The sequence below is a fragment of the Leptonychotes weddellii genome, chromosome 9 (assembly GCF_054177405.1).
Source record: "Leptonychotes weddellii isolate Sample4059 chromosome 9, ASM5417740v2, whole genome shotgun sequence".
Classification (NCBI taxonomy): domain Eukaryota; kingdom Metazoa; phylum Chordata; class Mammalia; order Carnivora; family Phocidae; genus Leptonychotes; species Leptonychotes weddellii.
The window spans coordinates 15419061-15443180 of record NC_138377.1 but is presented as its reverse complement, the minus strand read 5'-3'; the positions used below and the strand labels follow the sequence as shown (position 1 = coordinate 15443180).

The 24120-nt window shown below is 37.7% G+C and overlaps 1 non-coding gene across 1 annotated transcript; it reads left to right on the top strand.

Moving 5' to 3' along the window:
- Nucleotides 1-15678: 15678 nt before the first annotated feature.
- On the top strand, nt 15679-15784 carry LOC115941151 (U6 spliceosomal RNA). Its single transcript, XR_004075911.1, has one exon. It is a non-coding gene; the product is annotated as a U6 spliceosomal RNA (small nuclear RNA).
- The last annotated feature ends 8336 nt before the right edge of the window (nt 15785-24120 follow it).

Here is a 24120-nt window from a genome sequence, read left to right as displayed (position 1 = left end):
ACTCATTTGGCAATAGGTTTCTTTTATACCAACTGCTTCATAGAACTACTTTGACAATGGTCTCCACTGACTTTCCATTTCTTATTTTTATTTTTTTAACTAGTATTATATCAGTTAAAGCATCTTTTTGTGCTACAAAATTTGATTCATTGAGATTCTGATGAAAGCTATGGGATCTTTCACTGGAAAAGTTCACTAATGCATAAAAAAAATATATCTCTACATATGATCTCAGATGATCCACAGTGACAAATACTGCATAGTGCTCAAGAAGAGGGGGCTAAGGAAAGTCCTTTGAATTTGTCGAGAAGGACTTTCTAAATCTCACTGGTAAAGGTTAGGCAAAACTCAGTTTAGAAATGAGTATAGAAGGAAGAATTTGAGTCAATGAATGCATTGGAAGCTTGTGGGATTTCTTTTTGAAAACAGGAGTATATAAATAAGTAGTGTTAATCCTGGAAACATTATTCAAACTCTTTATTTTACATATCAGGCAAATTTTCTTTCTTTTTTTTTTTTTTTTTATTTATTTGACAGAGAGAGACATAGCGAGAGCAGGAACACAAGCAGGGGGAGTGGGAGAGGGAGAAGCAGGCTTCCCGCTGAGCAGGGAGCCCGATGTGGGACTCAATCCCAGGACCCTGGGATCATGACCTGAGCCGAAGGCAGACGCTTAACGACTGAGCCACCCAGGCGCCCCAGGCAAATTTTCTATAAGAATGGAAAACAGGGGCGCCTGGGTGGCTCAGTCGGTTAAGCGTCTGCTTTCATTTCAGGTCATGATCCCAGGGTCCTGGGATCGAGCTCCACATCAGGCTCCCTGCTTGGCGGGGAGCCTGCTTCTTCCTCTTACTCTGCCTGCTTGTACTCCCTTTCTCTCTGTCAAATAAATAAATAAAATCTTAAAAAAAAAAAAGAATGGAAAACAAACTTTGATATTGTAAAATTACTTGGCTAGTTTCTATTTCCCCTCCCTCCTGCCCCAAAATGAAGCCAGGGGCAGAGGAAGTTACCAACATCTGATATGTATTATAAATGATTTCTTTTTAAGTATGTATGCAGGATTTCCATTTCTTTCCATTTTCATTTCCCAAAGAGAAGAGTCTTACAATCTGTTTTGGCTTGAATTTCATGCTTCTATCTATGAATTTGTAGGGGTAATGGAGATCAGAGAACTAAGTGGCATCTTGCTGTGCACAGAGGAGAAAGGAATGATAAGATAAGGAGATAAGTGAAGTGATAAATAGCGTGGGTGACAAACACATGCTGACTACTGCTCTTTTCCCCCTGGCTCCAATCAGAGGTGACATCCCCAGCTACTTCCTTTTACCATTTTTCTACCAGTGCCAGGTCTGGGCAGCATCAAGTGGACCCATATGAATGTTGCTTTAACCACTGAATGAATGACTATGAGCAAGTTGCTAGTGACTCCAGACCTCATTTCCTCAGCATCTACAAGTTTGTGAACAGGTTTAAAAAACAGTTTGTGTAGATCTCAGTATAATTTCTAGCATGGAGCGAATACTCAACAGTGGTGATTTTTACTATGATCATGTATCAAAACATTTCCTTTTAGGAAAATCTCTGCTGGTGATAGAGTACTTGTTCAAAGCAAAACAAACAAACAAAAACAAAAAAATAGGAAAGAAAAATTGTTATACAAATTCATAATGAGAGTTCAGTTTTCTATTTTGAAAAAAAGAAGAGTAAAAAGGATATTCTCTAGGTGTCCTCTACCAGTGCTATGACAAGTTCACGTTTACATGATTATGTGTGTGTATATACGTGTGTATATATATGTAAATATATATATAGTCTCTATCTATTTATCTATCTATTGAGAAATATTTATTGTAAGACATTGGCTTCCATGGTTATGGAAGCTGAGAAATCCCAAGATCTGTTATCAGCAAGCTGGAGACCCAAGAGCGCCAATGCTATAGATCCAGTCCAAGCCAAAAGACCCGAGAACTGGGAGAGCCAATGGTGTAAATTCCAGTGACAATGCCAACAGACTTGAGACCCAGCAGGAGCCAGTGTTTCGGTTCAAGTCTGAAGGCAGAAAACAACGAATGCCCCAGCCCAACAGTAAGGCAGTGGAGTTCAGCATTTTTGCTTTATTCAGATCGTCAATTGATTGGATGAGGTCAACCCACATCAAGGAGAATAATCTACTTTACTCAGTTAATCTCTCCCAGAAACACCTCACAGATATATTCAGAAAAATGCTTGGTCAAATGTCTGGGCACCCCGTGGTTCAGTCAAGTTGACATATAAATTCATCATCACACTGTTGTAGAATTGTAGGTGCTCAGAATTTGAGGAAGATGGAATTTGCCTGACTCTGTATAAGTCGGGTGTTCCTTGTGACATTTTTCATAATCAAAAGCCTGCTACAAGGAAAGACAGAGCAAAATGGCAGGGTCTACAGTCCCAAAATTCCAGGCAACCCAAAATAGGTAAGACACATTCTTGACTATGAAGTTAGACACAGTCTACTGAGCTTTGCTGTTCCTAAACCTGATCACTATGATCAACAAGGGTCAAATTTCCATTTCCAATCCATTGGAGTTATGACAGTAAACACTCATCCCGAAATTTTGCTTTGATTTTTTTTTTTTTCTTTAAGATTTTATTTATTTGACAGAGAGAGACACAGCGAGAGAGGGAACACAAGCAGGGGAAGTGGGAGAGGGAGAAGCAGGCCTCCCGTGGAGCAGGGAGCCCGATGCGGGGCTCGATCCCAGGACCCCGGGACCATGACCCGAGCCGAAGGCAGACACTCAACGACTGAGCCACCCAGGCGCCCCTTGCTTTGATTTTCTTGAATAGGAACATATCATCAAGTCCCATAGAACAAAATGGAATGTGATCATGAGAGATGTAATGTCTCAGGCAGAAAGTCTATCATAATGACTCTAAGGTTTCACCTACATTCACTTGAAAATCCACCAATATCATCCCCAAACTTAACTATGCACATCCCCTTACCTGGCTTATGTCCCATCATTGCCTCAAACAGCCCTTAAAAGAGCTGTGCCAGCCATTATGAAATCTGGCCGTTCTCATGAATAAAAGGGGTACCTTGGTTTCCACGAACAAGTCAAGTCTAAGCATACTTTATGAGCACGACAAGAAACAGATGTCAACACCTAACACCAATGCTGCTCTTGGTTTAATTTGAAAACTGGCCACTGGACAATGCATCTCACAGAATCTACTTAGAGTGCTTATCAAATTTTAATAAAGTTGATTTAAGACGAGCTTTGAATGCAGTTAAATGAACACCTTTGACATGAAAGGTTTTGAAGTCTATTTTCTGTCACCAGTAATATCCAGTAAACTTTTTGTCTCTCTTTTCCTTATAGAGCCCTTACTTCAACAAGTAGAGATTTTCTTTGTTTTCTTTCTTTTCTTGGTGGGCAGAAGAGTTGTGATATCAGGGTACCAACGCGTCAGCTCTGGTTTGTCACCTGGCGATGCTATCACATCTCATTTTTAAAAAAGAAAATTGCACTGGTGCCCGCAGGCCGTAGAAATGTCAAAACTACTAAAGAGTTTGATCCTCTCAATAGTTTGGGAAAGCTCTCCGAAAACCCCATGGATGAAACAAAAGAGCAGGAGAGAGAAGAGAGAAAGGGAAAGGGAAAAAGTAAAGCAGTATTCATTTCCCCTAAACCAATGTAGCAATCAACTTTGCAATTACCAAAATCCATTTCACTGGACTTTATAACTGGAAATGAAATGAGTGAGAAATGAGAATCTCTAATGAAGGCTCAGGTCCCCACCCATTGCGTTATCATCACATTCAACCAATTCCAACATTCACTCGCCAGCTTTGTAATTTGCAGCTTATTTTCTCACAGCTCGCCAAGCTATTCGCATTCATTTGCATTATTGCCGTTTAACACGCAGACAAGTAGAAATATGGTTTCAGATCTGATGGGCTCGGCATTTTTTTTGTCTAGTTGAGTTTGTTTTGCTGCCTAAAACAAATGTCTCTGGAGCTCTGTTTAATTTAGCATGTCAAACTGCTTCCTTCAAAGGCGATTTGGAAATGCTTTATATATACGATAGACACAAAAAGCCAGAAAAAACGGAGTGGGGAGTGATGTTTAAATGAGGAACCATGAAAACACAAGCAGGGATGCCTATCAACGCGGATGAGATTTCGATTGTTGTTAGATGAACACTGTGCATTCCCGAATTGAAACAAACAGAAGAGAGGGGCATGAGGCATTTCAAATTATGAGCTATACAGACATTTCTTCTGAAGCCTTTCTTTTCCTTCCTCTTCTTTTAATTTTTATTGTTTTTAACTATAAACTTAGAGCGGCAACTCAGGATTTGAGTAGGGACCCAAACAAACATTTTCCAGAGGTCTCGAGCTCTTGGAGCTTCCATTGTTTGTATATTCTCGATACTAGATTCCTATCAGATATATGATTTGCAATGATTTTCTCCCACCCTGGGGGCTGCCTTTTCACTCTCTTGATAATGGTTTTTGATGTACAAATGTTTTTAATTTTGATAAAGTCCATGTTACTTTTTTTTGCTTTCCCGTTGCTCATACAACTTGATGAACAGGTCTCAGTGCCCAGTGCACAGTACATTAAGATATTCTAAGAAATGTTCTTTAAAAATGGAATCTGCCTGAACTTTCCAAAAAGGAATGGCCGTCCAAAACAGATATAGGCTGACAATTTCTCATCACCAGTTCCAAAATTTGAGAAGCTATTGAGATGAAAAGTTTTTATAGTTCAGTTGTGAGCAAAACCTGTCCTAAACTTTCATGAAGTAAGAGATAGTCTTTATTTATCGGAATTAGTGGGACTATTTGTCCATTTTGCTTTAAAGTATTACTATGCTTAATAATGAGATGCTATCCCAGACTCTACTGATTCTAATAATTAGCATAGATAGTGAATTACTCTTTTTTGCCCTGGGATGCCAAGAAACTTCCTTTATTTTAAGGTGTACAATGTAATGATAAATTGTGAAATGATTACCACAATCAAGTTAACATATCCATCCCCTCACACAGTTTCCTTTGTGTGTGTGTGTGTGAGAGAGAGAGAGAGAATACTTGAGATCTATTCTCTTAGCAAATGTTGGCTGTATTACTTTTGAAGAATCTAAAATATTCTGAATTTTGAAGAGCTTCTGAAAGGGCTGATGAGCCTGCAATGGTAATAGCAACTAACAATGGTATAATGCTAGAGCGCTTAGGTTTCTCAGTCAGTTAAGTGTCTGACTCAGACTCAGGTCCTGATCTCAGCATCCTGATTGAGCCCCAGGGCGGGGGGCTCCCTGCTCCGTAGAGTCTGCTTGTCCCTCTGCCCTTCCCCCTGCTCATGCTCTCTCTCTCTCAAATAAATAAATAAATAATTTGTTTTTTAAAAAGCAGGGGAGGTAATGTTTTTTAGTTTCTAATGGGCTTTCCTGTATGATCTCACTTGAACCCCACCAAAGAATTTTATAGAGGGTGTTAGTACTATTTTCAAGTAAAAACACTGATGCTCAGAGAAATGAGATGTCTTAAAGAAAACCAGAGCAGGACAGAAGTTAAAACAGTGAAGATGCAATTTATTTTTTTTAAAAAGCTATGGCAATAAGGGAAAACAGACCCCAGTATTAATGCGTTAAAATCCAAATACAGCTCGGACCAGTGGGAATTATAGCCAAGGAGTTAAGGCAGGGGGTGGGGTGGGGTGTCAGTGAGCTTGAAATCACTAGGAGGAAATCTTCAGGGTAAGGGGTGATTCTTGCTGAAGGTAAGTAGGTCAGTGTGAGCAGATCCCAAGGGTAGAAGTGAGGAATTTGGTGAGATATTGCGGGTGATCAGATATTGAGGGCTATGCAGGATTCTTGGCTAAAACTGGATTCTATAAAGAAGAACATGGAACACTGAAAATGAAGCCTAGCTAGAAAGAGAGCTTAAAGTGCCTGATAAAAGTTTGGTCAAGGAGAGAGTCTTTGTCAAATGACTTTCCCAAAAGTGATGAAGTATCAGAACTGAAAGGTTAGATTTCATGTCTTCTTGGCTCCGAATTCAAGTGGATAGCAGTTTCTATTTCTTAAGCATACAGAACAAGATTTACTAAACTCATTGCCCTGTATGCAAAGTTTAGTCAACCCTGTTTCTATGGGATGCTAGAAAAAAAGCAGGCAATTCATTGAGAGAGGGAGCAAGAGTGAGAGTGAGAGACAGTCACAGAAAGTTAGTCTATGCCAGACACCCTCTAGATGTGACAGTTGTAATTTTCTATTACTGTATGCCTGGAAACCTGAAGTCAAGGAGTGGGGTTGACAGAACCAAGAAGATAAACAAGACTGCCCATGTAGCCTGCCCTAGACTTCTCTTCCATGGGATATTTCCTAACAAATATATAGAAGAGGAATATCAGCTTGATGAGATTTTAGGGGCACAGAGAATTTTAGGACCCTTTTCCCTGACCTTTCTCTACCTGTCAGCTCACCTAGGCATTCTTACAGATTTAACTGGTTTTATTCTGATTCATCAAGGGATGGTAATCCATACCAACAGGGACACATGAAAGTGTTTCCATCTCTATGCCTTAGAGTGAATAATATTTTTTATATACTTCTTCAAAAGCATAAGGACTCTGAATTTGAGATGGAGAAAGGAAGGGGGCATCGAAGAACCCTGAAATTGCTCTTAAAATTTTGGGAGTCCCAGCTTTCTTACATACTTTCTTACAGGATCTTACTTGCTGTGTGTCCTTGGAGAAGAGCTGTTAACCTCTTTGAGCCTTAATTTTCTTTTTGGCTGGGGTAGCTATAAATGTGGCACTCAATATTTGTAAGGCTCCATCCTTTTGGCAAATACTTCAGAAGCTAAGAACTCACTTTGTACACCTGCCATTTGGGAAGAAGGTGCAATTGGAGGGTAGCCATAGTGGGTGTTCAGTTGTTTCAATAGTCCTGTGTTTGTTTCTAGTGGAAATTTCATTTGGAAGTTGTGAAGAGATTTTTTTTTTTTACTTTATTACTTTATTTATTTATTTATTTATTTATGTATTTATTTATTTAGGGAGGGAGAGAGAGAGAATGGGGTGGGGAAGGACCGAGGGAGAAGGAGAGAGAGAATCTTAAGCAGGTTTTCTATGCTCAGCAGGGAGCCCGAACCTCAGGGCTCCATCTCACAACCCTAAGATCATGATCTGAGCTGAAATCAAGAGTCAGATGCTGAACCAACCGAGACACCCAAGTGCGCCATGAAGAGATTTTTTTTAAGTCAGGACACCCATGATTGCGCTTGACTTCACTCAGTCAAACGAAGATAGGAATTGGCAGTGAGCACCACTCTGAATCATCTTCTGCCCCCTCTTTCTACTTCTACATCTGCTTACAGAAATGAATTGGACAATTTGCTATCATCCAGAATTTAGAAGACTTTTTTTCTGTTAAAAGAAGTTCATTATTCTTCCAGGTTACTAATCAGTTTAGATTTCAAATATAGGGATAGGTTGGTAAGGCAAGGGGGTGGGGTGCGGAATAAAACCTGAGTAGAACCTTTCTTATTTTGTTTGATTCAACAAAATACGCAGTTCTCGTAGGCACATAAGCTATGATATAAATCCCTTTCCTCTGGCATTCGATTGAGATACATAAGGGATGTATAAGGCATACATTGCAGGGGCTCAAGTCAGCTAATCCCCACACACACCCTAGCCTTCTTCTTCTTCTCTTCTTCTTCCTTTTTTAACAAAAACATCTTTACTACTAACGTTAGGAGTATCAATTACCAGCTAAAATCTTTTTTTTTTTTTTCAGGAAATAATTCTGCTGAAACTAATCTTGTCATATTAGGGTAGGTAGGTTAAGTAATGTTTAAGAAATTTCCCAACTTGTATTACTTATAGGGTGTCAAGATAGTAATTCTTACAACAATAAAAAAACCCACTTTTTTTTCCTTCTGTGGTTCTTATGATTCTATTATTTATAGTGGCCCCACCACCCTGGTGTAGACTCATTTCTTCTCTCCCTTGGGCTGTTAAGCCAGGACAGGAAGTATTTTGTGATGGGCAGGATAGATTTCCAGAACTCCCTGGTGCTTTTAAATCTCTTATTTTGGCTGGGGGAAATCACCCAGCACAATTTGTAATATCAGACAGCAGTGTAAGGAGAGGCTAAATGTCAGGGCTGGGGAAGCAGAATGATGAGGGATAAATGTGATTGCCTAAAGCAGGGATGAAGACAATCTCATTAGTCTTTCATTTTACGGGCACTGGTTTCTAAGACAGACAACAGGGACACAAATAGAAGAGGTGTACTCCGAGCAACTTACGGGACAAAACCTTTCCACATCGACCTAGTTGGAATGTTACAGGGCTGGGCTGATGCCAGCATTTAAAGGCTTCTGATGTTCTTGGTGTTGCCTCAAAGATCCCATTAGAAGAATATAGTTCTTCTATAGTATTCCCTGGAAAACATTCAGTTTGTGGGCCATTGGAGAATTTTGGGGGTTTTGTTTTTTAAACAAATCAAACTTGTTTTAGATCATGGCAATTTATAACTCATGGGAGCATGGCATTTTCTATTATTATTGTTGCTGATTAAATCTGGACCTCAATGGTTCAATGCCATAATTGCTGTGTCAAAGCCCATCTACATCTGGGTAAACAATTTCCCATGAAATCAGGTTAGGTCACAGTCAATTTTTTACTATTTCAATTATCTCACGTGACTGTCTCTGAATAGCTCATCCTAATCCTGGATTTACAAGTGAAATTGTTTATTTACATATTTATTGAAATAGTGTGGTAGACTAGGTATTGTAGTAGAGTGGTCAGAGTAAGATCCTCTCCCTCTCCCTCTGCCCCTCTTCCCACTTTTTCTCTCTCTTTCTCTCTCAAATAAATACATAAATCTTTAAAAAAAAGATGGAAAATATATTTGAAAATCCACAACAGTAAAATTACATGGCATAATTTACATTTTCCCAGGATATCAGAAATCACTTCATAATTTTATAATTTATCAGAATTATTGTTACGAATCAAAGTTTTCAGTGCATTAGAGGCATGCAAAGGGGTCAATTATACACTTATGAAAGTGTGGGATAGGAAATATTCTCGTATGATCTAAGTGACTAATCACGCAATTCTCACAGCAGAGAATCTGATCGTTGGGTAATTTATGCACTTGAAGAGGCACAATATGTGAAAGAACTTATGCATCTTCAGCTATGACAGAACATTTTTTTTTATTGTTTTCAAGTAACTGGGCTATTTGAATGTTAGTGCATTCCAGATTTTATTTTAGTTTTTAAAGATTTATTTATTTATTTTACAGAGAGAGAGAGAGAGTACATGACTAAGGGAGGGACAGAAGGTGAGAATCTTCAAGCAGACTCCCTGCTGAGCCCCAATCAGGGTTCAATCTCATGACCTTATCCTTTTGAAGAAGACTGGACATTTACTTTGTAGAATGTCTCTTCTTTCGGGTTTGTCTGATGTTTCCTCACAATAAAATTCAGGTTCATATTTTTGGCAAGAGGATCAAAAAGGCATTATGCCCTTTCCACCGCATCATATCAGGAAGTACATGTTGTTGCTAAGTCTCACTACTGGTCTTGTTAATTTTGATCACTTTGAAGTCTGACTGCAAGAGACCAAACTTGAGATCACTCTACGTTATTGCAACTAAACCAACTTCAGTTCCCAACTTCACATTCAAACTTTAATTTTGGAAACAGTTGTTGAGATAATGGTGTATGAGTTTTACTTGGAAACAAGATTGTCATTATCTTTTGAATTCTGTGATTTAGTCTCTGGAAACCAAAACATGGATCTAAATATTTTGTGTAAGTTAAAGGAATTGGCACGTCCAAGTTCAGTCTCTCTCATTGGTTTTCTTCTCTGTCTTGCCACATTTGGGCAAAACCCACCAAGGTAACAGGACTCTGTTATCCACTGTCTATTCTTTACTAGAAATGGAGCAACATGGATCACATTTCCCTCCAAAACTCATTTAATATATACTTACAATTCTTCCATTTTCAGTTCTTTAGTATAACAGTCAACCAAATACTTATTTTTTTCCCCCTTAGGGAATGATCTCTTGCTGACCGTAACTTCCCTTTAGTTGTTGAATGATATTATAAGGTCAGTATATGTAAAGAGAAATAAGAACAACAGCCCAGTTTTTAGTGACAGGAATGCAGGAGAAATAAAAACAAAAATGTATAAGAGCTGCCAGAAAAATTACTGAGAGTGTAACTGGATATGTCTCTGTGTGGGAAAGGTTAGTGAAACAAGGGGCACCTGAGTGGCTCAGTCGCTTAAGTGTCCACCTTCGGCTCAGATCATGATCCCAGGGTCCTGGGATCCAGTCCTCCATCGGGCTCCCTGCTCAGCAGGGAGTCTGCTTCTCCCTCTGCCCCTCCCCCCACTCATGCGCTCATGTACTCTCTCTCTCGCTCTCTCTCGTGCGTGTACTCACATGCACGCAAAAGTAAACAAATAAAATCTTTAAAAAAAAAGATTAGTGAAACGAGACTCATCCCTCTCTAAATCAGAAATTCAGTTGGAAATGGGACGAAAGACCAACAACACAAATGGTAAAGAGCCACATATGGAAAGGCACATGAAATAAAACTATCCAGGTCCATCATCATATAAAAGCTGTGCTACCAAGAGGGCCAGCAGGTTGACATCCTGCTTATGTGAACCAAAACAGAGCTGATGAGATTCTTTTAGTGAGACAATCTGACCACTCTGGCTGCCTTATCATTAAAAGCAGAGAATTCTATTGCTATGTGATGATCTAAGTACTATGGGTTTTCATGCAGAAAGTATTAAAATTGTGTGGTCGTCATTTGTGGTTCAATGTGTTCATAGACTCAAACAGGATTTATCCCCAATGAAACATGGTAAATATGCAATTTGGAACATTAAAGCACAACTATCTATAGTTTCTCTATTCTGGAAGAGCCTATGAAATCAGAGGGGAGAGACCTCTTTTTTAGTAACTTTAGTATTCAGATAATTTAATTGGGAACCTTTGACTCACCACCACTGTATAGAACAGAGCTGTTCACTCATTCCTAATATCTAGTCCTGGATGGAGAAGCAGTTGATATCCCTTGCATTCCTCGACACACAGATATCTGGGTGACAGAATGAAAGAGTTTGAGTCCAAATGCTCTAGGCTGTTAGGGATCTCAGCTGTTTTCACTGTTCTCTTTTAAGCTCAATCAGTCCTAGCGTTCTACATCAACATCAACAGTGGATGTTCACTTGACAAAATACATTCATAACTACTCTATATTCCAGCTCTCTTGACAACACCGTTCAATTATTAACCTGTCTTTTCTGAAAATGATGCCATAGCATTAAATTCATGAGCTGCTTTCCCTGCTGCATTTTTTTTAAGTTTTTAAATAACAAAGACAACCTCTGTAGTTATTTAATACTTCCAGAAAGGAGTACATTTTTTAGCTACTTCATGATTAACTATTGAAATGTGTAAGCCTAGGAATTTAAAAGGTCTGTAAAAACCAAACACCTTCTAAATCTGACTTCCATTTGAAAAATTAGAGGACCATTGAACTCTTATTGTAACTGCCTGTTGCTTAAAAGATCATACTGAATAACAAAGAGAAGTAAATAGATTCGATGAAAGGAATTTCTGTGGCTGGCTGCTTGGGTTTGTTCTGTGTAAAATGCACATTTATTTTAAATTAGACAAATGGCAGGATTTCCTGCCTAATGAGACTGCTTGGACTCGTGGTTTGGAAGTGTCACCTCCATTCTTTATCAAATAATCATAATTAGGGTGAATGAACCAACCAGGGAAGTATGAAGTAAGTCAAAAGTGTATTGAATGGAAACAAAAAAGACCTCCAACAAGCAGACCACCAGGGCACAATCTAGGGGAAACATCTATAGTGCAAACACACAGCCCCGGAAAAGCTGCTGGGCACCAATACTGTGACTGTTGAATTATAGAGCTCATAGCAAGTTTGAATCCTGACTGTCCACATTGCCTACCTAGTTCTTTTTAAATTACATCCATTCTCTCAATACAGCCCTCAAATATTCAGGTGTTTCTTTCTCTCTCTTTCACTGTTCATCAAAGCAGCCCATGATAGATTTAAATTGCATTAGTTCTTACATTTGCTTGTGGTATTTTTCTGCTCCAATTTGAGAAGCCTTTCAACAACATTGGCATTTCCCTGCCCTAGCACACAGATACAAAATTCTTCTGAATCCCTGCACATACTCCTTTGGATGCATTGTAGAATCTGTATCAGATAGTAATAATTGCTATCAGACCCCTCTAAAATTCTGTTTTTACAAAGTTTCAGGATTGCTAAGTGTCTTTTTCTTTAAGAAAGATTCCTGAGGGAAATTTCTGGGCCAAGCCAAAACTAAGATCTGAACTTTGATTAAGTACGAAGGGCAGGATAATTACTACAGGATAGATGAGGTCAAGGCCAGGTTATTTTTCAAAATGGTGGAAAGACAGAAGAGAATCATGTAATTAATTTGAAGGAAGCATGGAAGTGGATTTTGGAGACCTGGTGGCTCAAGAAAATGGGAGGTAGCAAACAGATTCCAGATTAGTGACTATTAGACATTGGAATGATAACACATATATATTACCAGGCCTCATTTTCCATGAATTCTAAAGGTGGGGCACAAAGATCTACATGTTTTAGATGTACAGATGATTCTGATTCACGTTGTCATCACAGAGAACACTTTTGAGGAGCACTGTACTAATATGTGATTGAACTCTTTTAGTGACAAGGGACATAAACTCATCTCAAATTTATTTAAGCCAACGAAGCAGGATTGTATTAATTCAAGTGGTCAAAATGTTCAAGAGCACATCTTTAAGGTTAAGATGAAGGTGGACCCAGGTGCTGAAAGGAAATCATCTGGAAACTTTTTCTGTCTTCTGGTTTTGCTTTCATACTTGCTTGCTTCATTCTCAGGCAGGCTTTGACTAAGAATGGTATTAATATGCCACTAACAGATCTGGCTTAAAGTATACTAGCTTAGTGAACCTATTAGGAAGATGACTTCTATTTTAAATTAGTTCAACAAATTTACTTTGATTTAATTATACTGAATTAATTTATTAAATTATTAATCTATGGAATTAATTTGGCCTATTGAAATAAATGCAGTGGGAAGGAAGATGGAACATTAACTACCTTTGTCTGCCCACGCCCCCACCCCGGATTTTGGGATGAGGTCTTCACACACAAACCAAATGGATTGAAGAAGAATCAGGATTAGAATGTGGGATTGGATTTCCAAAAGGAAACCTGGATCCTACTCTCAGAAGAGGAAATTAATGCTAAGAAAGAATAAGCAACGTTACGTCCACTACATGTGGATTCAGATAAAGCAAAGAGACCCCTGGACCAGAATTCAATGAATCTAGGTAATGACCAGCAACTCAGCAAGATGTTAGCTTATGGAATGGCGGTCCCTTATTGTCGAGTAAGGATGTGCTTTCTTTACACAGAATGTGTACTCTCTGCTTTGAAGAAGCACAAGTGTCTAGGAATGTGTTCAAAAGGTTCTGGGAAAGCTGAATTCAGTAGGTACTGGAAGCTATTCTCACAGCAAGGGCAAAGTTCTTTGAGGGATTTTGATAGATGGGTGTAGAAATCTGAATGCAAAGACTTCAGCAACAGACTATTAAAGAACTTAGTTGAGGCACCTGGGTGGCTCAGTGGATTAAACAGTTCGGGTCATGATCCCAGGGTCCTGGGATCGAGCCCCATATCGGGCTCCCTGCTCAGCAGAGTCTGCTTCTCCCTCTGCTTGTCCCTTCTTGTTCTGCTCTCTCTCTCCCTCAAATAAATAAAATCTTAAAAAAAAAAAAGAACTTATTATAATGGGGGCCTGGGTGGTACTGTCCGTTAAATGACCAACTCTTGGTTTTGGCTCAAGTCATGATCTCAGGGTCATGAGATGGAGCCCTGCACTGGACTCCACGCTCAGTGGGGAGTCTGCTTGAGATTCTCTCCCTCCCTCTCCCTCCACCCCTCCCCCTGCTCTCTCATTCTAAACTATATAAATAAATCTTTTAAAAAAAGAATTTAGTTATAGAAAATGATTCCTTAAGGTGATTTACCTCTAATCAGAAACTCTGAGAAAGTTTAAAGGTTTATATAGTGTGTTGGTTCCAAAATACATTTTGCTTCAATATATTGTTCAGGAAAATTAGGAAAGGATATAATAATTATGTTTGATAAATGAAAAAGACCAAAATAATCTGTGATTAAAAGTTATAGGTTGATGTGAAAGGTAAGATACACATTGTTGGTATCTGTTTATTACCTGTCAATTTAAGGTCTTTAACATTCAGCACATGTCGCATGGTATTAAGCTATGCATATATACACACATATTATATATAAAACATATATATACATATATATGAGTATATAAATTATATACTTTACTTTTTTAATTTAGTAAAATAAATAGAACTTACAATTTACCATTTTAATCATTTTAAGTGTATAGTTTAGTGGCATCAAGTGCATTCACATTGTTGTACAACTATTATCACTATCTATATGAAAAACTTTTTCATTATCACAAAATAAAACTCTGTATCTGTGAAACAATAACTCCCCATTCCTCCCTGATAGCCACTGGTAACCACTGGTCAAACTTCTGTCTCTATAAATTGGACTACTTTAGATACTGCAGCTAAGTTGAATCATGTAGTGTTTTGTAGGGTTTGCCTTTTTGTAGCTAGCTTATTTTACTTAGCATAATGTCCTCAAGGTTCAGCCATGCATAACATGTAGCAGAATGTCTTTCCTGGGCGCTTGGGTGGCTCAGTTGGTTAAGCGACTGCCTTCGGCTCAGGTCATGATCCCGGAGTCCTGGGATTGAGTCCCACATCGGGCTCCCGGCTCAGCGGGGAGCCTGCTTCTCCCTCTGACCCTATCCTCCCTCATGCTGTTTCTCTCTCTCTCAAATAAATAAATAAAAAATTTAAAAAAAAAAGAATGTCTTTCCTTTTTTTCTTTATTTTTCTTTCTTTCCTTATTTCTTTCTTTATGTTTTTTTGAGAAAGAAAGAGTGGGAGTGGAGTGGGGGGGTTGGGGAAGAACAGAGGGAGAGAGAGAGAGACAATCTTAAGCAGGCTCTATGCCCAGCTTGGAGCCTGACTCAGGGCTTGATCTCACAACCCTGAGATCATGACCTGAGCCAAAACCAAGAGTCAGTCACTTAACTGACTGAGCTACAGGTGCCCCATGCCTTTCCTTTTTTAAAGCCAAATAATATTCCATTGTAATAATATACTACATTTTTTTAAAAATCCATTCACCCATCAGCAGAGCAGACATTTCAAGCTGTTTCTATCTTTTGGTTATTGGGACAATGCTGCTATGACCATGTGTGTACAATGTGTATATATATATATATATATATATACACATTATACATACATATACATATATATTCATATACACACACATATATATATAATCTGTGATTAAAAGTTATATATATATATGTGTATATATATATATACATATATATATGAAAAAGGAAGTCTACAAATGAATGGTTTTTAGTTGGTAAATATCAAACTTTTATATTTTGGATTATAACTGTCATTAGCATAAAAAATCTTATAACTTATAAAATGATATTCCTTCAACACAAGTGAGTGCTTGCTTTGGCAGCATGTGTACTAAAACTGGAAAGGTACAGAGAAGATTAACGTGGTCCCTGCACGAGGATGACGTGCAAATTCAGAAGCATTCCATTATTAAAAGAAACAAAACAAAACAAAAAAACAAGTGTAGGGAAAGCCTAAAGAAATTAATTGTGGAAGTTTATAGGCTTTCAATAAGCATGACTAGACTTTAAGTGACTGCTGTGTAAATTACATTAGGGTGTGTTACACATCATTGCTCCCAGCGGGTGATACCCCCTATGGTACTCAGATGACCTGTAGGTGGCATCTGGACAAACATTTTAGTTCCATGTTTATATATACATTTTTTGTGTATTGTGAAAACATGTCACCGGTGCATGAAACATGAGACAACCTTAAAATACTGCCTTGTTAAAACACACACAAAACAGTGAGTCTGAAACATAATTTTTTTTAGAAAAGTAGTAAGTGAATATGGCAAAAATTGTTAAGGTAGTGACTGAAATTTTGGTAATTTATCATGTACTTAGGAAGAAATAGCAGAAAATAAACCTATTACCAGGAAGAAAGATAAAAGTCAATTAAGTTTGCATTTGTATGCATAGAAATGACAGAATAAGAGGTCTTAGCACATTAGAAAGAATAAACTAATGTAGTATTTATTAAATGCATGTGCGTACAATAGACATAAAAAAAGGAAGAATTTGACTGGAGTTTGAACTAAGACTTGAAAGAAGTGATAAGAGATTTTTGCCTCATTGTTCACAGTGCTAATGTCTGATTCTCTTCCTGCCAAAATTAGCTTAAAGAGAATGGAATGATTTTCACAGAGTCCTTTTAGCAGATGCACCTGGTTTTCTTGTTCATCGTCAGTTTCAAACCCCAAATGTTACACTGAACATGTTAACACTGCATTTAGCAGACCTAAGAACAGTTAAGTTAGCTCCTAGCAGATGATTATTATTGTTTTCTATTCAAAACTTTTTTTACATGACATCTCAACACTAGAGGTGAATTGTAAAACTCAGTTCAAATTACTTGACCTTTTCTCTGTTGAAGGCTAAATGGGTAATAGGTTCTCATAGATTATCTCTAAAGTAACTAATGAATCAAATAGTTTATTTTTTGATATTTTGAAGTTTGGCATTTCCTAAAACGTACCCATGATGAAACTTGCTTTTTTCATATCTTTTTTTTTTTCTATTACAAAGCAAGAATCAAAATAGTAAAGGATGAAAAATAGGATATTTTGGTAGGAAATGAAGTTATTCATTTTTAGGGAAACAACTTAAAAACATCAGTTCTTAATCTCAGAAGGCCATATACTCATGATGCTATAGTCTTAAAGATTTGAGTTGAGAGCATTGCATAGGCATATCTGAATGTGTTTCAAATGAGCACTTCTCAATTATCTTCACATGAAATACAGGAACCAGCAAACTAGAACACTACATGGAAAAGGACTTCACCTGAAACTTCAGAAGCCCACAGTTCCACCACAGCTTTAGATCCATAGAAAGTGCTTAATATACTTAAATTTTTGTGGATGACTGATAATATATGCTCATTTGAATGAAAGTCATCTAAAATTTCTAACTTGAACTTAAAAATAAATATCCAAAAATTAAGGAAAAGCTAGCTGTCTTTTGAAAGTTAAAACTTACGTTTTGTAAGCACAAGATTAAAGGCAGAAAATTTTAAACACTTTTACAGTTTATGTCAAAGATATAAAAGTATTTGGAGTTTATGAGAAATTGTATTAAATCTGAGAATACAGCACGCTTTTTCTGGATTGCTTGGTCTTTTTCTTTCTCTTTTTCTCTCTCCTGCCATAACTGCATCCATCAAAATATATCTGTCCTAGATTATTAAATTTTATTGCACTTCCTAGATTGTGGAGTACTTCTGATTTTTGAACATAATTAACTTCAAATTTAGATATTATAAGGTCAAAGCTGATTCTTCTTAAAGAAAAACAGGCTAATTTTATCCATTTATTTGATATCCATTAAAGCCATCATAAATGATTTATTGAATATTTTTAAAAGATAAATACCTTTTCATATGGGTCTCTAAGAAAATGCTGGAATCACAGAGTATGCCCTCTGATGATTTTTATATTCAAAAAGATTCAGTCTCTTTAAAGTTGCAATAATTAGAAACTATTTTTGCAATTTAAAAATATATATGTATACTATCAACATTCTCAGATTCTGGAGTCTATGAATGAATATTTTTCAAAAATTGGTATAAAGCACTTGAAAATACAACTTGGAATATTGGTAACATTTTAAGAGTGAAAAATATGGAATTAACATTCCCTATTAATATTATTTTTCAAAATGTGTTAAAGTCAGTATTATGCAGCATTTTCAAACGTGTTTCATGAACACACTATTTTTTGCAAAATGGTTTGTGATAAAAGGAGTTAGTGGTCAAAGAAATTTGGGATGTGTGTTCCATCAAGCCATAATGCACATTAGCATATTAAGGTCTCTAAGGCAGTAGAATTACTCTAACATGGCTCTAACTTGAACTTGTGTTTCATGATGTTTTTTAGCACACACATGGCATGGCTCTCAGAACTGATGAAGGAGACCATAGAAAATGATGTTTAAGAGGATACTTTGGGTCCAAAATGCTGGGATTCAAATCTTGCTACTTAAGTCTTCATCTTGGAGTTTTTTTAATCTGTGAAATGGGAACACTGATATAATAGCATCTGTCTTATAAAATAATTATGGGTATTATATTAATATATGTAGGGGCTTGCAATAATGCACAGAACAATGGACACTTAAAAATGCTATTATCATGATTTGGCAAACTGTTCTGGGGCTTTGAAATAACCCATGATCTATTCATTTGTTCCCATTCTCTCATTAATGTGTATGTATATGTATGTGTGTGTGTGTGTGTGTGTGTATATATGTATACATATGTATACATGTACATCTATCCATCTAATCTAATCTATTTTATTAAGTTTAATTCTTGGGGGTGCCTGGATGGCTCAGTTGCTTAAGCATTTGTTTTCAACTCAGGTCATGATCCCGGGGTCCTGGGATCCAGCCCTGCATTGAGCTCTCTGCTCAGTGGGGAGCCTGCTTCTCCCTCTTCCTCTGCAGCTCTCCCCACCCCCTGCTCATGTTCTCTCTCTCTCTCTCTCTCTCAAATAAATGAATAAAACCTTTAAAAAATAAAAAGAAATAAGTTTTATTTCTCAACATATTACAAAATACTTTCAATGCAAAATCATAAATAAAAGCAATCTCATTCCTTGGGTTAAGATATTTAGTTTGTTAAAAAGCAGTTTACTATATTTTCTTAAAATAGAAATAAAATCATATCCTTCTCTCCAGGACCACTGTCCAGTTAGCTCTATGAATTAGAGATAGCATTTGCCAAAGACATACCCACCTTTGACTCAGCCCTCTCATTTCCAGACTACTACACAGAACTCCTTAAATCTTTTGCTGGGACTTTGAAAATGAGTTTCAGCTCAAATATGTGTTCTCTTTTGTAACCAGAATATAAGTTTCTCAGAGTATTTTCCTAACACTGTGTATCTGGTTGCTAGATAGACATGGTCTGTTCAGATTTCATTCCTAGGTTAGACATATATAACATTTTTATGTGAGATTGGAAGAAAAAATTCCACATTGCCCATATATTGCTCTTATTTTTCCCAGAGTCTCATAGAATGAGCAAAAATGCAAACTTATTTATGCTTTATTTTAATTAAAATGATCTTTATTTTTTAAATGAATCATCAGTGTAATGTATATTGCTAAATAATAAGACAGGAATTTATTGGCTTACATAATTATACCATTCAAGCTGTGAAATTTACTTTAGGTACTTCTGTATGCAAAGCCTTAAATCAATGGGTCTCAGCGGGGATGGTACCACCCTCCAGGGTACATTTTGAAAATTTATGGAGGTTATTTTTAGTTATCATAACATTTGGGGGGTAGTCACTACTAGAGTTTTGTGAATGGGGCCAGAAAGGTTAGACATCATGCAATGATCAGGATTGTTCTGCAAAAAAATATTATCCATATCCTGCAGAGTTCTTAAATATCTTCCATGCTTCCAAAATGCATGTTTATACCTAAACCTATAGACTAAAACTCCATTTTACATATAAATTCAAAACAGATTTTGGGGGCAGCTTTAAAGCAAACTGAATAGCTAAGAAATGCAAATATTATATAAATAAAGAAAAGTTGTTCTGTTTTAAACTTTACTAAGAATTGCATATCATTTTGAATTTTCCATTAAATGTGGTCACATTTCTCATGGAATTTTAATCTGGATCATTCTCAATTTGTAGGTTTTAAATGCAAATTTGTAATAGAGGATATCTGAGACTCTTTTTCATAGCCAGACGAAAATATTATTAAAATTAGTGGAGACTTAAAATATAGGCATCTCATTAAATTTTATTAATAAAGCTTGTCTAAAAATAACTCATGTTCTTGACTTTCTATATTTGAGTATTCCTACAGCACAATGAAAATTTTAATTGTGAGAAAACATTGAAAAAATTTATTTGCTATACTTAAAGTTGACCCATAAACACCATGGGGGCTATGGGCAGTGACTTTCTCATGCAGTCAAAAATCCATGTGTAGCTTTTGATTCCCCAAAAGCTTAACTACTAATAGCTTACTGTTGACTGGAAGCCTTACCAAGAACATAAACAGTTGATTAACACATATTTTGTATGTTATATGTATGATATCCTGTATTCTTACAGTAAAGTAAACTAGAAAAAAGAAAATATTAAGAAAATCATTAAGGAAGAGAAAATATATTTACCATACTATCCTGTATTTATATGAAAAATCCATGTATAAATGGACCCACACTGTTCAAACATGCTGTTCAAGCGCAAACTGTATTTATGTATTTATTTTATTTTTTTTTAGAGAGAGAGAGAGCAGTGGGGAGAGGGGCAGAAGGAGAGGGAGTGAGATAATCTTAAGCAGGCTTCATGCCCAGGGTGGAGCCTGACATGGGGCTCCATCTCACGACCCTGAGATCATGACCTGAGCCAAAACCAAGAGTTGGACGTTTAACCAACTAAGCCACCCAGGCACCCCAAAATACTGTTATAAAAAAGGTTTCAATTAAGAAGTATTGTGTAAGAATATGAAGAAATATCAAAACACCTCTGAACCCTGGTCTTTTAGAATCACCCTTGTAGATAATTTTGAGAAATGACCTAACTCTTCTCAGAATTATTTGACTACCTTACAACCACACATCTAGTACCACCAAGGTAAGAGCAAGAAACCAGGTTTCTGTACTTCTAGTAAACTCTATAGAACTATGGTGACGTATATTTACTGAGTGAAAATACAGGGTTAAATGAAAGTAATCAGTCAACCAATATTTGTCTTAAGTTAATTCTTATCCTCTTATGTTTTAAAGTAAAACATAGTGCTTTTGCAACTTTTCTGATAACTCCTTTGACTGTATGAAAAATATCAGAACACTTTGTCTTAGTTAGTTCTACTGTTGACTTTGAGTCCTGCCTTAGAGACCTTAAGACTTTACACACCTTAAATAATAATTGGAATCATGAATCATTTTTATCTCCAAGTCAATAAAAGACCCATTTATGCACTGTGTTGAGGGAGAAACAAAATCCCAACCCAAAACTCCAAATCACATTGTCTTCAGGATTAGGCAGCCTTAAATATTATTTCCTTTGCTTTGCTCCTCCAACTGAAAGAATGTGGGTCTAAAAGCAGTTTTAGTAAGACCTGAATGAAATTATAAAGCATTTTAAAAAACCGACCCTATTCTCCTGAGTTCTGATAATAAAACGAGCCTTGTTCCTGGAAAATACCAGAGTTGTGGTCTAGAAATGATGTGCAGTGACCAGCCTACATAATATTTGAGTCTGTGGAATATTAACTTACTGAATGATTGGTTGCTTATTGCAAATTTGGTTGGAAATTTGGCAGTGCTGACTCTGGTACAGTCATTCTCTCTGTTCATTATCTTGTAGGTGCACTGCCTCCTAAAAGGTTCAAAAGAGCAATGTGCTATAACTTGGGCTTTCTTACAGCTGCACTTCTACCTAATTTGTACTTTGGCACTCGAAAGATTATAATAAATGAAGTGCAGCTTTCAAAGTTTCAGACACACCAGTTTTTCCCTGTTTGGCAAAGGTGGATTTAATTTGACTTTCACGAGTGCAAAATCTGTCTCCTTAGAAGTTGGTCAAACTATTAATTTTATGGCAGGGACAACTGAGTACAGTAAACCTTTTCACAAACCCAGACAGCTTAACCTAATTAAAAGGTTGTTTTGACAGGTGGTTTAAAGTAGAAGGAATACTATCAAGAACGTTTCAAGAAATGAGTTTGATGAATATATAGAGTGTGCACACAGGTGAAAAGGTGATTTGGAAGGCTGTGATGACAGGTCTGTGTCCAGAAAGTGGAAGGGAGACCTCAAGATCTGTCTGTGTACTTAACTGGCCATTTCTTTCTCTTATTTAGGTATTTTAAGAGATGGATAACATCAAGTTCATGTGAACACCAAAACATATTGAGAACTGACACTGACCATGAAAAGAACTTGCAAAATAAATTGCTTATCTTAGAAAGATGGCAGAGGAGAAGGAGACCTAAATTTCGTCTGGTCCCAGGAATTCAGCTAGATAGAGATCAAACAATTCTGAACACCTACGAACTCAACAGGAGATCAAAGAAAAGAATAGCAGCAACTCTCTGAACAGAAAAGCTGCCACTTTCTGGAAGGTAGGACGTGCGGAGAAGTGAATCCAAGGGGATATTCGGGAAGATAGACGGTGGGGGAAGGGGCCTCCATCAGCTGCTACCGGCAAGTGATAGAGCAGCGGAGCACAAAATCGGAACTTTTAGAGTCTGCTCCGCTGAGCGACGTCGCTCCAGTGGCTACGCGGGGGGTGGAACCCTCGCGGGACAGTGTGGTCTCAGGACCCTCGGAGTCACAGAAAGACCGGGGGTGCCTGAGTGCGGCAGAGATCCCAGGTTGCAGAGCAGGGACGCCGGCTGCAGAGGCGGAGCCCAGGCGCGGGCTCTCAGCTCGGGGTTGCCATAAACCGTGATCCGCGGCACAGTCGGGCCACTGCTCCTCCAGCAGGGACCCAACAAGCGGCAGATCCGGGGAGACTCACCTTCCTCCCCCTGGGGGGAGCGGCGCGGGAGTGCACCACAGGGATCTGCTGGGTTTGTAGACTCCACACGGGGTCGTGAGCCAGAGATAGAAATGCTCAGTCACAGGCTGGGTGAGCACGGAGTGTGGCCAGAGACCAGGGAGACGGGAGTGACTGCCTGCTTTTCCCTGGGGTTGCACTGAGGAATGGGGCCCTAAGTTCTAGGCTCCTCCGGGGGAGACTGGGAGGCTGCCATTTTCACTCTCATCCTCCAAAGCTGTACGAAAAGCTTGAAGGGAACAAAAGCTCCCAAGAGCAAACCCGAGCAGATTACTTAGCCGGGACCTGGCAAGGGCGGGGCAATTCCGACTCCGGCAAAGACATTTGGAAACCACGGCAACAGGCCCCTCCCCCAGAAGATCAGCAAGCACAGCCAGCCAAGACCAAGTTTACCAATCAAGGAGAATGGCAGAACTCCAGCGTTAGGGGATTACAGCACATAGAATTCATGGCTTTTTTTCCCCCTGATTCTTTAGTCTTTCAAAGTTAATTTTTTTTAATTTTTTTTTCTTTTTCTTTTTCTTTTTTGAAATTTTTTTCCCTCTTTCAACCAATACCTTATCAATCCCTTTTTAAAAAATCTTTTTTATTTTTCATTTTTAGAGTCATATTCTATCCCTTTGTAGTAGTTAATCTTATTTTTGGTATATATATAAGTTGTTCTCTCTTTAAAATTTTGGGATACAATTTCTTCTAACAGACCAAAATATACGCTAAATCTCACGTATGGCTTTGTTCTAGTCTCCTGCCTGATCACATTCTCTCCCTTTTATTTTTTTTTAATTCTTCTTTCTTTTTTCAACCAACTTCTTATCTTTTTCTTTTTTTTAATATTTTATTTATTTATTTATTTGACAGAGAGAGAGAGTGAGAGCACAAGCCAGGAGACAGAGGGAGAAGCAGGTTCCTCACTGAGCGGGGAGCCTGACATGGGACTCGATCCCAGGACCCTGGGATCATGACCTGAGCCGAAGGCAGCCACTTAACCAACTGAGCCACTCAGGCGCCCCCAACCAACTTCTTATCTTATCAATTCCTTTTATAAAATCTTTTATAATTTTCATCTTTACAGTCATATTCCATCCCTTCATCGTATTAACCCTTATTTTTGTACATATGTAAGTTTTTCTTTCTTTAAAATTTTGTAAGGCACTTTCTTCTAACAGACCAAAATATGCCCAAAATCTAGTGTGTGGCACTGATCTATGCACCAGCCTGATCATATTTGATCATAT